Source organism: Erythrolamprus reginae, chromosome 1 (assembly GCF_031021105.1).
Source record: "Erythrolamprus reginae isolate rEryReg1 chromosome 1, rEryReg1.hap1, whole genome shotgun sequence".
In the NCBI taxonomy this organism is placed as follows: domain Eukaryota; kingdom Metazoa; phylum Chordata; class Lepidosauria; order Squamata; family Dipsadidae; genus Erythrolamprus; species Erythrolamprus reginae.
Window position 1 is genome coordinate 20,210,615 of NC_091950.1, and position 16,131 is coordinate 20,226,745.

A 16,131-nucleotide genomic window follows, 5' to 3' on the forward strand; every position below is an offset into this window, starting at 1 on the left:
GCCCGTCTTTGGACCCGTTCAATTTTATCAATATCTTTTTGTAGGTGAGGTCTCCAGAACTGTTGTTTTTCTATTCCTATTCTTTTCTTTTCTTTTTTCTTTTCTTTTCTTTTACTTTCTTTTATTTTCTCCTTTCCTTTTCCTTCTCTTTTTTCCTTTCCTTTCCTTCTTTCTTTTTACTTTTCTTTTCCCTTTTCTTTTCTTTTACTTTCTTTTATTTTCTCCTTTCCTTTCCTTTTCCTTCTCTTCTCTTTTTCCTTTCCTTTCCTTCTTTCTTTTTTCTTTTCTTTTCTCTTTTCTCTTTTCTTTTATTTTTTCTTCCCTTCCCTTCTTTTCTTTTTTCTTGTAGCATTTAAGAACAGCTCCTTGTGCCTAGAATGAAGTTATTTGCAAACCATTCTGAAAATGTTGCCCAAACAACTGGTTTGTATAGTCATCGGGAACCAAGACAGACTCAAAAGAATGTAAAAAGGTTTAATTTAGACCCCACCTTTTCATTCAGGAAGGATAATTTGGTCAGTTTACAGCATAATAAAAACGTAAATAGAAAACAATAAAGCAAAAAATAGCAGCAATGTCAAACAGGTTGGGAGAGTGAAGACCAGGAAAATACTTTCCATATCTTCGAGGGATTGATAAACATCTTCTATGCTTCAGAAACTGGGCCACATGAAAAGGATTTCTGCTGATCTTAATGTCTGGATGATTCCCTAACAAATCTGGTGCTAAATTTAACCAAGGAATCTTAAACTACTTAGGTAAATCACTTAAGCAAAACGTGTGTGATATTCACTATGGGCGATCTTAGCATTGTGGCCTAATTGGAGGTTGAGTTACTACATTTTTCAAAGGTTGTGTTCTTCTTGTTCCTTAGTGACCTGATGTGTTTTGCCAACATTCCTTCCTATGAGTTTGAAGCTTGGCTCAGAGAAGCTTGTTTAAAACCACGAGGTTGCATCCCAGGGTATCAACTGGGGTGGGGGTTAAAACAAAAACAAGATGGCAGCTACATCGACTAAACAATGTTGTCTGGCGGGATCCAGGGGGAGAGCCTTCTCTGTGGCGGCCCCGGCCCTCTGGAACCAACTCCCCCCAGAGATTAGAACTGCCCCCACCCTCCTCGCCTTTCATAAGTTATTAAAAACTCATCTTTGCCGCCAGGCATGGGGAAACTAACCCCCCCCCCATTTGTCAAGGCTGATGTATGGTTTGATTGGTTGTGTGATTATTTTATTTTATTATAAGGGTTTTAAATTGTATTTTAAAATTGTATTTGTACACTGTTTATGTTGTTGTGAGATGCCCCAAGTCCTCGAAGAGGGGCGGCATACAAATCTATTATTATTATTATTATTATTATTATTATTATTATTATTATTATTATTATGTCAGTACAATACAGCAAACGAGATCACTATGCTGGATTTCGTATTTCATCACCAGTCGGGAGCTTTCCAAGCACCTAGTACTGCGTGATGTAGCGGCGAATTATGTTTGCCGATCCCAGTAAAGCGGCCTTTTGCAATTGACAGATGGAGATTTTGTCAATTCCGATGGTTTTCAAATGTCCGCTGAGATCCTTTGGTACTGCGCCCAGCGTGCCAAGTACCACTGGGACCACTGTCACTGGCTTATGCCAGAGTCGTTGCAGCTCGATTTTTAGATCTTCGTATTTCACTAATTTCTCTAGCTGCTTCTCCTCAATTCTGCTGTCTCCTGGGATTGCGATGTCGATGATCCATACTTTCTTTTTCTCCATGATCACAATGTCTGGTGTGTTATGCTTCAGAATTCGGTCAGTCTGAAATCGGAAGTCCCACATTAGTTTTGCTTGCTCATTTTCGACAACTTTTTCGGGCTTATGATCCCACCAGTTCTTTGCCACTGGTAAATGGTAGTTCTGGCACATGTTCCAGTGGATCATCTGTGCCACAGCATCATGTCTATGCTTGTAGTCAGTCTGTTCAATCTTTTTGCAGCAGCTGAGTATGTGATCGATTGTTTCATCTGTTTCTTTACAGAGTCTGCACTTTGGATCGTCTGTTGATTTTTCAATTCTGGCTTATTATTATTATTATTATTATTATTATTATTATTATTATTATTATTATTACAACATTAGTGGGCTGCAGCTGGTATGGGGAAATATGGCATCCCAGTAGTGAAAATGGAGCTGCACGCACATCTCCAGCTGACCGGCGGGCGGGCGCGTGCATCAGCATGAGATTTGGTTTCTGCGCATAAGCCAGAAGAAAAATTTTGTGTGAGGACTTGCACGAGAGTGAGATTTTGCTGATTTTTGCTTCCACGGAAGGAAAAATATGAACGTAAATCACCAAAATCTCACTCGCGCATGCATCCTAACATGAGATTTGGCTGCCGGTCAGTGATGGGCTCCTACGGGAACGGTCAGGAACGCAGTTACGGTGGCAAATTTTGGAGCTCCAGACCCATCCTCGAATACAGCTCATCTGTTTGGAACCCATATCGCACCTCAGACATTAACACCCTTGAAAATGTCCAAAGATAGTTCACCAGAAGAGCCCTTCACTCCTCCACTCGAAACAGAATACCCTATGAGACTAGACTTTCAATCCTGGGCCTAGAAAGTTTAGAACTAAGACACCTTAAACAAGACCTAAGTATTGCCCACAAGATCATATGCTATCATAGTCTTGTAGGGTATTCTATTTTGCTTGGAGGAATGAAGGGCTCTTCTGGTGAAGTATCTTTGGACATTTTCAAGGGTTTTCTAAGACGCCTTAAACAAGATCTAAGTATTGCCCACAAGATCATATGCTGCAACGTCCTGCCTGCCGGCGACTACTTCAGCTTCAACCACAACAACACAAGAGCACACAACAGATTTAAACTTAATATTAACCGCTGCAAACTTGACTGTAAAAAATATGACTTCAGTAACCAAGTTGTCGAAGCGTGGAACTCATTACCGGACTCCATAGTGTCATCCCCAAACCCCCAACACTTTATCCTTAGATTATCTACGGTTGACCTATCCAGATTCCTAAGCGGTCAGTAAGGGGCGAGTACAAGTGCACTAGAGTGCCTTCCGTCCCCTGTCCTATTGCTCTCCTATATCTCCTATACCTTTCTTCTATTCCTATATCTCTTCTACTATTCTTTCATTGATATGTTCTATTCCTATATCTTCTTTTCTATTCTTTCTTAGATATATTTTACTATGAGTATCTCCTCTATAATCTTCATCATGTATTTTACTATGTGTATATAGATATACAGTATACCACTAAAACCCTCATTGTGTATTGGACAAAATAAATAAATAAATAAATAAATAAATAAATAAATAAATAAATAAATAAATAAATAAATAAATAAAAATAAATTTTTTTGGCTCTATTAGCATGTCGAAAAATCATCCCTCCGAGCATGTGCAAAAGTAAAATTGCGCAGGGGACTTGTGCATTTATGAAACATCTCAATGCGCACCGCTAACAAAAGATAAAAGGAACACACACACCGGTCTGAGGTTAAATTGGCTACGTGTGATGGATTTCACATACCTTTCCATATAACAAGTTGGATGAAAGTGTACAAAAATTAATCATCAGGTGTAATTAGAAACTGGTTTAAGTTTGTGATCTGCCAACTATTCTGGTAGTTAAGCAACAAAAACATCCAACATGTTGGAAACAATAGTTGACAAGGATGTAGAGAAGGATAAACAGAAGCAGCTTTGTAAGGAAAAAAAAACCCAAATCCTTCCTCCTGTTATCTTTCAGATAATAGAAGAAACATAGAAACATAGAAACATAGAAGACTGACGGCAGAAAAAGACCTCATGGTCCATCTAGTCTGCCCTTATACTATTTCCTGTATTTTATCTTAGGATGGATATATGTTTATCCCAGGCATGTTTAAATTCAGTTACTGTGAATTTACCAACCACGTCTCCTGGAAGTTTGTTCCAAGGATCTACTACTCTTTCAGTGAAATAATATTTTGATCTTTCCCCCAACTGACTTCAGATTGTGTCCCCTTGTTCTTGTCTTCACTTTCCTATTAAAAACACTTCCCTCCTGAACCTTATTTAACCCTTTAACATATTTAAATGTTTCGATCATGTCCCCCCTTTTCCTTCTGTCCTCCAGACTATACAGATTGAGTTCATTAAGTCTTTCCTGATACGTTTTATGCTTAAGACCTTCCACCATTCTTGTAGTCCGTCTTTGGACCCGTTCAATTTTGTCAATATCTTTTTGTAGGTGAGGTCTCCAGAACTGGACACAGTATTCCAAATGGGGTCTCACCAGCGCTCTATATAAGGGCATCACAATTTCCCTCTTCCTGCTTGTTATACCTCTAGCTATGCAGCCAAGCATCCTACTTGCTTTTCCTACCGCCCGACCACACTGCTCACCCATTTTGAGACTGTCAGAAATCACTACCCCTAAATCCTAATATGATAATGGCAGTGAAGAGTTTCCTTTACTGACCAGGAATAGATTATTTGCCATTGCGGCAAACAAGGCACGAATCCCAAAGGTGCTTTTTCAAGAGGCAACTGGACTTCCTTGTTTTTCTTTGAAGAGGTTTTGCTTCTCATCCAAGAAAGCTACTTCAGCTCTGACTGGATGGTGGGGAATGGAAGGACCATCCAATCAGAGTTGAAGAGGCTTTCTTGAACTAAAAGCTTAATACAGTGGTACCTCTACTTAAGAACGCCTCTACTTAAGAACTTTTCTAGATAAGAACCGGGTGTTTAAGATTTTTTTGCCTCTTCTTAAGAACCATTTTCTACTTAAGAACCCGAGCCGGGGAAAATTTCCCAGGAAATTTGAGAGTGGCACGAAGGCCCGGCCAGTTTCCTGCCATTCTCCCTTTAATCCCGGCCATCTCAGGCTTTTCTGGGCTGCCAGAGGAGCCTTTCGGTGGCGCTTAAAGAAGCTTTGGCAGTCCAGAGCGAATGGAGCATTTTCCTTTCTCTGGGCGCTTGGAGAGGGAATAAACCTCTGCCAGCGCCCAGAGAAAAGAAATGCTCCCTTCGCTCTGGGCAGCGACTGTCCTCCTCCTCCTCCCACCCAAATCCCGAACTTTTATTTCTTTCCTAATGGGTTTGCATGCATTATTTGCTTTTACATTGATTCCTATGGGAAACATTGCTTCTACTTACAAAATTTTCTACTTAAGAACCTGGTCACGGAACGAATTAAGTTCTTAAGTAGAGGTACCACTGTATCTTACAATTAATTTTACATGCAATTTTGTTAAATACAAGCAGTCCTTGATTCATGTCCATTCATTTAGTGATTGTTCAAAGTTATGTGGCTCTGAAAAAAGTGACTTGTAATAGCCCCTCGTGACTCTCATAGCTTGCTAATCACATTTTTGGTTCTTGGTAACCAGCATTAATTTACAACGGTTGCAGCCTCCTGGCCCATAGGATCAAAATTTGCGAAATTCTCATCTGGTCTTTGACAAACAAAGTCAACAGGGGAAGCCAGATTCACTTAATGACCATGTATCACTAAAGCTGACAGCTAGATCTGCAGGTCAGGGGTTCAAATCTCATTACCATCTCAAGGTTGACTCAGCCTTCCATCCTTCCGAGGTGGGTAAAATGAGGACCTGGATTGTGGGTTAATATTCTGGCTCTGTTAAAAAGAACTATTGCTAACATGTTGTAAGCCACTCTGAATCTAAGGAGAAGGGCGGCATTTTAAAAAAAATGAATTGAATGAATTAAGGACTGGCAAAATAATAATCTCATTTCCGGTCCCAATTGTGCTTGAAAATCAAAGTCTTCTGCTTCATATATCTCAGTGATGGCGTTCAGGAAAAAAACTATTCTTGTGTCTAGTTGTCTTGGTGTGCAGTGCTCTGTAGCGACATTTTGAGGGTAGGAGCTGAAACAGTTTGTGTCCAGGATGTGAGGGGTCAGTAAATATTTTCCCCGCCCTCTTTTTGTTTTGTTTTTTGATTTTTTTTATTATTTTCAAAAAAAGACAAACAAAAAACATACAACATTGAACATTTAAGGAGCTACCATTGCTCCGCTTATCGTAGAAGTCTAACTAATACAAAAATAAAAAGCTCTAACTATTACCAGATCTTAGCAGATTACTTTATCATTAAATTTAATTCTGTATTTTTAAGATTAAAATTATTAATTAAATTTCTTTATGTTGTTTTTTTTTAAAAGATGATACACTTGTATATATATACATATGTATGAAGAACAATAAACAAATTATTAGTGATACAAGAAGAAAATAAAATAAACACTTCTATGTTAGTTATCATATAAACTATTTAATTCTATCTTATAATTTTTCAAATAGTCATTTATTCTTATATACAGTATTTAATTTTTTATACTATTTTTAACATTCCACCAGTCATATACTTTATCCCATATTTTGTAAAATTCTGTTTCAGTTTGGTTATTCAAACGTTTAGTCATCATGTCTAATTCTGCACATTCTATAATTTTTTTAAATACCTCCGTATCTTTCGGTATCGTCTTTCCTTTCCATTTCTGTGCAAATACTATTCGTGCCGCCGCCAATATATGTATTATTAAATAGTAAATTTCTTTTTTATACTTTATATTTGAAATACCCAATAGGAAAAATTCAGGAGATTTTTTGATCTTCTCCTTTGTTATTTCATTTATCCAATTCTCTACTTTATTCCAAAATATTTTTGTCTCAGAACAGGTCCACCATGCATGATAATATGTGCCAACTTCTTTTTTGCATTTCCAACAAATAGGCGATACAGATGGAAACATTTTAGAAATTCTATGTGGTGGAAGGTGCCATCTATAAAACATCTTAATTTGATTTTCTTTAAAAGAGATTGATTTTGTTATTTTCCAATTATACTTCCATACCTTTTCCCAAGTATCTAAATCAATCTCTTTACCAAAATTTTTGCACCAACAGATCATATTATCTTTCAATATCCAACCTATCGTTCTATGATTTAATAAATATTTATAAACATTTCCAATTGTCTTTGTTTGACTTTGGAATAATAATTTGCTCAGTACATTATTTTCTTTTTTAAAAATATAAGTCTTTATGTCTATTTGGTATCTAGAACTAATCTGCATATAATGCCACCAATCTAAATCTATACCTAACTCGTATAACTCTTGTTTTGTTCTTAGTTTTAATTGGTTATCTAACAAGTCACTGTATTTCCAAATCTTACCTTTTCCTTTAAGATTCGGGTGTACAATAGCTTCAGAGGGTGAAACCCATTCTGGCATAACTAAAAAGTGATTTTTCTTTATTTCATTCCAGACTTCTATTAATGCTTTTCTAATAACATTGTTTTTGAAATATGAGTGAGTTTTTAATTTATCATACCATACAAATGCGTGCCATCCGACCATCAAGTCGTGACCTTCTAGATTGAGCAATCTTTGATTTTCTAATGTCAGCCATTCTTTTATCCATGTCAGAGCTGTGGCATGATAATATAGTTTCCAATTTGGGAGACCTAGACCTCCTCTTTCCTTACGATCTTCTAGTGAATTTTGTTTTATTCTTGATTTTTTGCCTTGCCAAATAAATTTTCTTATTATCTTATTCAATTCGGCAAAGAATTTCGTTCCTGGATTTATTGGGATCACTTGGAAAAGAAACAATATTTTTGGAAGAATATTCATTTTAACTGTGGAGATTCTTCCTACGAGTGATAATTGTAAATTACTCCATATTTCTAAGTCTTGTTTGATCTGACTTAATAATTTTAGATAATTATCATTTTTTAAGGATAGGGCTTTAGAAGTCATCCATATCCCTAAATATTTAACTTTTTTCGTAATCTTCATGTTTGATAAGTCTCCTAAATATTTTCTCTGTATTTCAGTCATATTTTTTGTTAATATCTGTGTCTTTTCCTTGTTTATTTTCAATCCTGCAACTTTCCCATATTCTTCGATCACATTTATTAAGTTTAAAATAGATTCTATTGGGTCATCCAAAACAAACACTACATCGTCAGCAAATGCTTGTATTTTATAAGTTTCTTTTCTGATTTCCAATCCTTTTATTTCCTTATCCACTCTTATTTTTATCAACAATGCTTCTAAAGTTAGAATAAATAACAATGGTGATATTGGGCAACCTTGTCTTACTCCTCTTTGTATAACTACTTTTTCTGTCTGTTCACTGTTTATAATAATTTTAGCAGTTTGGTCAGAATACAGTGATCCCCCGCTCGTTGCGAGGGTTCCGTTCCAGGAACCCCCGCAACGAGCGGGTTTTCGAGAAGTAGCGCTGCGGAAGTACAAACACCATCTGCGCATGTGCAGATGGTGTTTTTACTTCCGCAGCGCTAGCGAGGAGCCGAAGATTGAGGACTCAGCTCGGAAGCTGCACGGGTGTTTTAAAAGGTCTCCGCCGGCATGGGGGGCTTCTTAGCACCCCCCCAAACCCGAGTTGGGGGTTCGGGAGGTGGTAGGAAGCCCCCCATGCCGGCGGAGACCTTTTAAAACACCCGTGCAGCTTCCGAGCTGAGTCCTCAAGCCAAGCGCAGAAGTTAGCCTTGAATCCCTTTGAATCCCGCCGCTTCTGCTGGATACGGGCGATCGGGGGGCGAGCTGCCACAGCCCCTGGCTTCCGCGCCGCTCGTCCCACCCACTGCCCGTATCCAGCAGAAGCTGCTGGATTCAAAGTGCTGCTGGGAGCCGCAGGCGAAAGGAGCTCGGGCATCGGAGCACGGCGCCAGGCATTGTTCTCCGGACCCCGCCCGCTCAGCCCCGCGGCGGCCCTTTCCCTCTCCAGGCTGCGGGCGGGGTCCGGAGAACAATGCCCGAGCTCCTTTCGCCTGCGGCTCCCAGCCCATCGCCTGTCTCCTGCTGCCCGGTTTAGCCAGGACACGAGCGGCGAAATGACTTGGAGGAATGTGAAGCTGAAACCGGCCGGTTTCAGCTTCACATTCCTCCAAGTCATTTCGCCGCTCGTGTCCTGGCTAAACCGGGCAGCAGGAGACAGGCTTTGAGTTTTGGCTGCGGGGGGAGAAGTAGGACTTTCCTAACTCCCTCGCCCCGCAGCCAGCCAACGCGCGCTACGATCTTCCGGGCGAGCCAGGCTCAGTGATGGAAGGCAGCCGCTTGGGCCGAGAGGAGCCGGCCTTGATCCGCTGAGCCTGGCTGGCCCGGAAGATCGTAGCGCGCATTGGCGGATCAAGGCCGGCTCCTCTCGGCCCAAGCGGCTGCCTTCCGTCACTGAGCCTGGCTCGCCCGGAAGATCGTAGCGCGCGTTGGCTGCACCGGCGGCGACATCGCTCGCCGCTGCAGCCAACGCGCGCTACGATCTTCCGGGCCAGCCAGGCTCAGTCACGGAAGGCAGCTGCTTGGCCCGGGATGCTGGGCCGAAAGGAGCCGGGCTTGAAGATCGCAGCGCGCGTTGGCTGCGGTGGCGAGGGCTTGCAATGGAGGGTGGAGGAAGCGGCAATGGGAGGGCGAGCTGCCTCAGGGAGGAGGATCGGGCGGGACCAGGTGGGGGCTGGAATTTCTCCGCTGGGAAGAAGCGGCCAGGGCGAAGGGCGGGCGAGCGGCGAAGGGCGGGCGAGCGGGTGCTGGGGAGGGCTTCTCGCCCTCCTGCCAGCAAGAGGGGGGAGCGAACGGCGTGGGCAGGCGAAGGGCGGGCGAGCGGCAGCGAGGAGTTTGCGTGGGCGGTGGGGAAACTCCTCGCTGATGCCAGCAAGAGGGGGAAGACCCAGGGAAGCCGCTGCCATCTACGCATGCGTGCCCGGCACGCATGCGTAGATGGTATTTTGACTTCCGGGTTGAAAAATCGCGAATTACCCTGTTCGCAATGGTCGGGGACGCAATAACCGGGGGATCACTGTATATAGCATCTATTATATTAAAAAAAATTGTTCCTACTTCCATCTTATTTAATTGCATTTTCATGAAATTCCAATCCACGTTGTCAAATGCTTTTTTGGCATCCAAAAATATAAGTGCCATTTGCTTTTCTGGATGCTGCTCATAGTATTTTAAAGTATTAACTATTATTCTTAAATTATTTTTAATTTGTCTTCCTGGTAGAAATCCATTTTGATTGCTGTGTATCATATTATTTATAATACTTTTAAGTCTATTAGCCAATATTGATATAAAGATTTTATAATCCACATTCATGGGTCTGTAATTTTCAATTTTTTCTTTCTTAGTATCTAAAGTAAATGGGTGAACCAAAGTTAACTTGGATGAAGGCCCAAGGCTTTGGTTCAGGTCACTATAACCTTGGCTATTATTGCTTTCTGTATAATCAGCAGCTGCAGCTACGATAAGGAAGTAGGGAAATGTGTAGGGGGACTTGCTTACTGGAAATGTGTTATTTGTTATTGTGTGGGTATAAAGATCCTCTTTTTATGTTAGGAGAAACAGGATGTTCCCATGTACACATGCCAACTGATGATATATATCGAAAACTGTTATTTTCCACAAACTGTTATAACCATATATGGCAACTTATGCTCCCCCAAGCTACTGTGTATTCCAAGGGTATATAAGAAAGATTCTGACACCCATTCGGGGTTCAGGCCATTTATTTTGTTATCTTGTGCCTGAACCTGCGCAATAAACCTTTCCTTCATCTAAAGTGCTGGCTTCTGTCTCGTCAATTCTACAACATTTTCTGGCACCCCAGATGGGACAGTAAGCGAGGCGATATTTCGCTGAGGGTAGCCTGACCCCTCGGGCCCATCCGGGGGCCACTGCTGAATATTCTCCAGGCGCCACGGGGGAGCAAGCCTCCGGGAGACTGCAGTGACACCCCGCTGGGACCGACGGAGCTGAAGGTGAGCCCAAGATCCCTTGAGGGAAGGAAAGGAGGTCTGAACGGATTGGTATCCTGGCCAGGAAGGTTTGGGAAGACGTCTGCAGGCGAGTATTTGTAAATTCAAGTGGTACCGGTCTCATTTGGAGATCGAAGAGGGGGTCTGATCACCCCCCTGGACTCGGGGCGATTGTCCTAACGAAGTCTGTGTAGGTTGTGTGGGTGGTTAAACCTTCGCGGTTCCCTTCAGTGACTGTTGGAAAGTCCAGCACTGTGGGCCGGAGGTAGTGTGGTTAGGGTAGAATGGGTGGTGGAGGAAGCGTTCCCAGTACCCCACTGGAATGCATGCTGAAGGGTTTTGATACTTATTTCAATCATAGTGATTACAAGCCCCCCCCCGTCCTAGGGCAACTAAGGAGAGGTTGCGTTTTTTATGCCAACAACAATGGCCTCATTTGGGGGTGGGGTGGCCACCGGAGGGAACGTTTAAAGACCAAATTATAGATGATGTGTGGGGAAAGATAGTTGTAAATGAGGAGCAGTACCCCAATCAGTTGCAATATATAGAGGCATGGGAAAATGCGGTGGCAGAAAAGCCAGGGGAGCTTTTGCAATGTCAGGCTGAAATGGTACGTTTGTGTGTGGCTAGACCACGGAAGGAAAAGGCTAAGAATACGCTGAGTAAAGGAGGAACTGCGAAGGGAATTGTGAAAAGGCAAGAACCGAAGGTGTCAGACTTTAAGAAGAAGGTGTTGGGGCAGGCTGAGGAGGAAATAATCAGGCCCCCACCATACGCACAAGTGTCACCCCCGGTAGATAACGCACAGATGGCAGCGGCTGCTGCATTATCAGATGATGAGGAAGGAGAGGCTGTGGGGCCCGCCAAAAGGGAAGGGGGTGGCGAAGGAATGGCATATGGGGCAGGTCGTGAGAGGGGCGCTGGAGCGATTGGTGATGCAGGGGTCAGAGGAAAGCCCAGAGAGCTTCCTTCAGCGTTTGATTGAAGCATATGAAATGTATACGCAAGTGAACCCGAGATCGGAGGATAATGTAAGAATGTTGAACGAGAGGTTTATAGCTCAGAGCTATGAAGATATAAGGGAGAAAGTTGCAAAAGTTAGAAGGAGCCTTGGGGAAGAATACTATAGAGTTGTTAGAAGTGGCACGTAAGGTGTTTGTGAATAGGGATAAGGTGGAGAAGAAGGAAAAGGATGCACGGATGCATAAGAAGGCTGAGTTGTTGGCGGTGGCGTTACAAGGAAGGGCAGGGTTTCCAGGAAGGACTGGGTTTCAGGGCAGAGCTGGTTTTCAAGGCAGGGTAGGTTTGGGACCGAATCAATGTGCGATATGCAAGTTGGAAGGACATTGGAAATGGCGAGGGCAAGGAATGGGCCGCGGAGGCCCCCCCTCGGTTCCCCTATAGAGGAGGAAATGCACAAGGAAATCCCATAGGTGGGGGAGCTACAGGATTAGCCGGAGTAGCCCCAGAGAATGCCACTCAGGTTGAAGGAATTGGCTTGGCAGGCACTGGATGGACTGCGTGACGGGGACCTGGCTTAGAGCAGACCCCCCCTGAGCCTATGGTTACAATGAATATTGGGGGTCATCAGACTACATTTTTGGTGGATATGGGGGCTGGTCGGTCAGTGGTGAATGAGCAGATTGCCCCTCCCGGACCCCATGAAATACAAGTTCAGGGGGTGTCTGGACGGGTAGTCGGGAGGCAAATTTTGAACCCAGTCACCTGTGAATTTAATGGTTCTGAGCTCAGACATGAGTTTGTGTATATTCCGGAATGCCCTGTGCCATTGCTGGGCAGGGATTTATTGAATAAATTAGGAGCCACTATTTCGTTTAATGAGGGAAGGCAATCTTTAACGCTTAGTCATCGCCCTGAGACAATGTGGAGATTGATGGTGACTAAGGAAGTGGAGCAGGCGGTGTCAGAAAAGTGCCTGGTCTGTGGGCTGAAGATAACCCCCCCGGCTTTGCCTCGCATCACCCCCCCATTATAGTGGAAGTGAAACCGCTTGCCACTCCTGTGAACATTAGGCAGCGCCCTTGTTCTAGGGAAGCAATAGCAGCAATTTATGATTGTATCCAAAAGTATTTAAAAGCTGGAATTTTGGTCCCTATTCAATCCCCATGGAATACCCCGATTTTGCCAATACGGAAACCAGATGGATCTTATAGGCCTGTGCAGGATTTGAGGGTGGTAAATAGTATGACAGTTACCATTCACCCGGCAGTGCCCAACCCCTATACACTGTTGAGTTTGATTCCACCAAGGGCAAAGTGGTTTTCTGTGATAGATTTGAAGGATGCATTTTTTACGATCCCAATACATCCAATTAGCCAGCCGCTGTTTGCTTTTGAATGGGAGAATCCAGAGACGGGGGCTAAGAGGCAGTATGCATGGACTCGTTTACCTCAAGGTTTTAAAAATTCACCGACGTTGTTTGGGACAGCTTTGGCTAAGGATTTGGTATATTATGTACCTAGACAGCAAGGGGATACAATATTGCAATATGTAGATGATGTTTTGGTTACAGGACAATCAGAGGAATCATGTTGGGACAACACTAATGCTTTACTTGTATTGTTGTTGGAGTGTGGTTATAGGGTGTTTCGGAAAAAGGCACAATTTGTACGGAATCCCATTTGAGGTGGCCGGACGCTCTACCATTGGCTCTTTATCCCATAAGGAGTGCTCCAAGAAGGCAGCACCGACTTTCACCTTATGAGCTGATGTTTGGGCGCCCTCCAACACTTCAGAGGAGAGATCTGGCTGGATGGCCTGAATTGGGACATAAGGGGGGAGTATGGAAAATGGAAATGGTACAGGAATTGGAGAAACATGTAGAAAAAAAAAACAAACTCCGAAATTATGTATTGGAACAATCCCCCCCCAAGACTTGTAACCAAGTGCCATACTTTTCAGCCAGGGGATAGGGTGTGGGTGAAACATTGGAAACAGGAACCATCAGAAGGGAGATGGAAGGGTCCGTATGTCGTAATTATGACATCTCCCCTTGCTATTAAGATAGCCGAGTCCAAATTTTGGATATATTGGACTTGAGTGACGAAAGCAGCAGATGAGGAATGGAGCGTGCAGCCAACTGCTCATCCAATGAAATTGAAATTTTGCTTTGGGTATATTAATTGCTACACGCTTTGCTTTTAGCATATGTGTTGTGTACAAATATAACTGGGCTATCGAGAAAAGGCTGCGTGTTAAAGGGAGACCACTCTGCAGGGACCTTACCGGCAATAGGTCTGCATCGCACAGTGGTGAAGACAAAGCCCCCCCCTGCTAAACCACACCGGAAGCTGGTTTTCAACGCACGGGAGAGGCTGGGATGAAGGGGTCAAGGGGTTTTGGGGTACTTATGTTAATCTTGCTTTTATGCTTTGCTGATGCTAATCATGTATGTATTCATAACTGTGTGTGTGCTTATACTGGAGGTCTGGCGGGGAAGATCTATAAAGGGTGTAAATATATAATATCTTTTAGGAGAGTCTTTGGAAACATTGTACAGATAGAGGTTGATCGTTCTATTCCCTCAGGAACTACGTTTGCCTTTGGCATAAATGGGCTAGGAAGGGATCCTATTACCTATCTCTCAGTTAAAATGTGGAAGGTGGTTGCAGGGGAAGTGCGAACCTTGGGGTGGTCTGTTTATGATTCCCTTAGGAAACTGGAAAAACCCCTGCCTCTCAGTGACACAGCCATAAATTTGTTTGTTGAAATGGCTGAGAAAGTAGCAAAGACACTGACTGTTAGGAATTGTTTTGTGTGTGGAGGGACGAATATGGGGGAACAATGGCCATGGGAGGCCTTGGAGGCAGAGCCCCTTGTTTTTAATAATCTGTCTGTTACTGGCAACATAACTAAAAGGGAAAGAGTGACAGGAACCATGTGGACTTTAACCACTAACTTAGTGGGTAGAAATTGATTTACGAGAATGGGTAGTGTGAATGTTGGACACTTGCTTTGTTTGGGATTTTGGGATTTAGCTTATGAAAAGTGGATTTCCCCGGGGAATGCTACTGAACCTGTGAAATTTGATACTACTAATCTTAAATACCTTGGGTCTGTAGGTCAGGGAGAAGAATGGGTAGCTCCTCAGAATATGTATTGGATATGTGGCAAGATAGCCTATGAAGCCCTACCTAGTAATTGGTCTGGCTCCTGTGTGCTAGGCTGGATTAAACCTTCATTTTTCTTATTGCCGATAGCGACTCGCCAAATGTTAGGTGTCCCCCTGTATGAACCCATTGGCCCACGCGATAGAAGATGGCGAGATATAGAGAACACGGACAACCAGGATAATACCTTTTCTGGGTTCCCATGTAAGACCTTGGCTGCATATGAGGAAAGTGAGGTTTGGAGTTCAGAAAGGATTGTGTGTACATATGGGAAGGCTACGTGGGCGGAAGATGGGTCCTGGGGATACCGGACACCGGTTTATATGTTAAATAGGATCATTAGGCTACAGGCAGTCCTTGACTTGTCTGGAAGGAGGATAGATTTTGCTTTGAATTATCTATCGGAAACCTCTACCAAGCTTCGGACTGCTGTGTATCAAAATAGATTGGCATTGGATTACCTCCTGGCGAAGGAGGGAGGAGTTTGTGGGAAGTTTAATCTTTCCAATTGCTGCTTACAGATAGATGATACTGGAAAGGTGATTAAGCAGCTCACTAAGGAGATACGACAGTTGACCCATAATCCGGACCAGGTATGGAAGGGCATTAATTTAAAAGATATGTTCGGTACTTGGTTTCCTAAGTTGCCTGGATTACAGGCAATAGTGGCATTTATTGGGTTGATTGCTGCGGGCTGTGTACTTTTACCTTGTATCTTACCTTTCTTCATTAAGATTATATTCAATAGCTTATCATTGCTGGCTGAGCGTGAAGCTACTGCTCAGGTGATGGCTATGTGGGAATTTGCTAAAGATCGTAATGAAGCTGTATATGCTGCATTGGATGCGGAAACTGCGGAAACTGAGTATGCGACTCTCCTTGCTGAGGAAGAAGAGTCGCAAAGGGGGGAATAAAGTAAATGGGTGAACCAAAGTTAACTTGGATGAAGGCCCAAGGCTTTGGTTCAGGTCACTATAACCTTGGCTATTATTGCTTTCTGTATAATCAGCAGCTGCAGCTACGATAAGGAAGTAGGGAAATGTGTAGGGGGACTTGCTTACTGGAAATGTGTTATTTGTTATTGTGTGGGTATAAAGATCCTCTTTTTATGTTAGGAGAAACAGGATGTTCCCATGTACACATGCCAACTGATGATATATATCGAAAACTGTTATTTTCCACAAACTGTTATAACCAT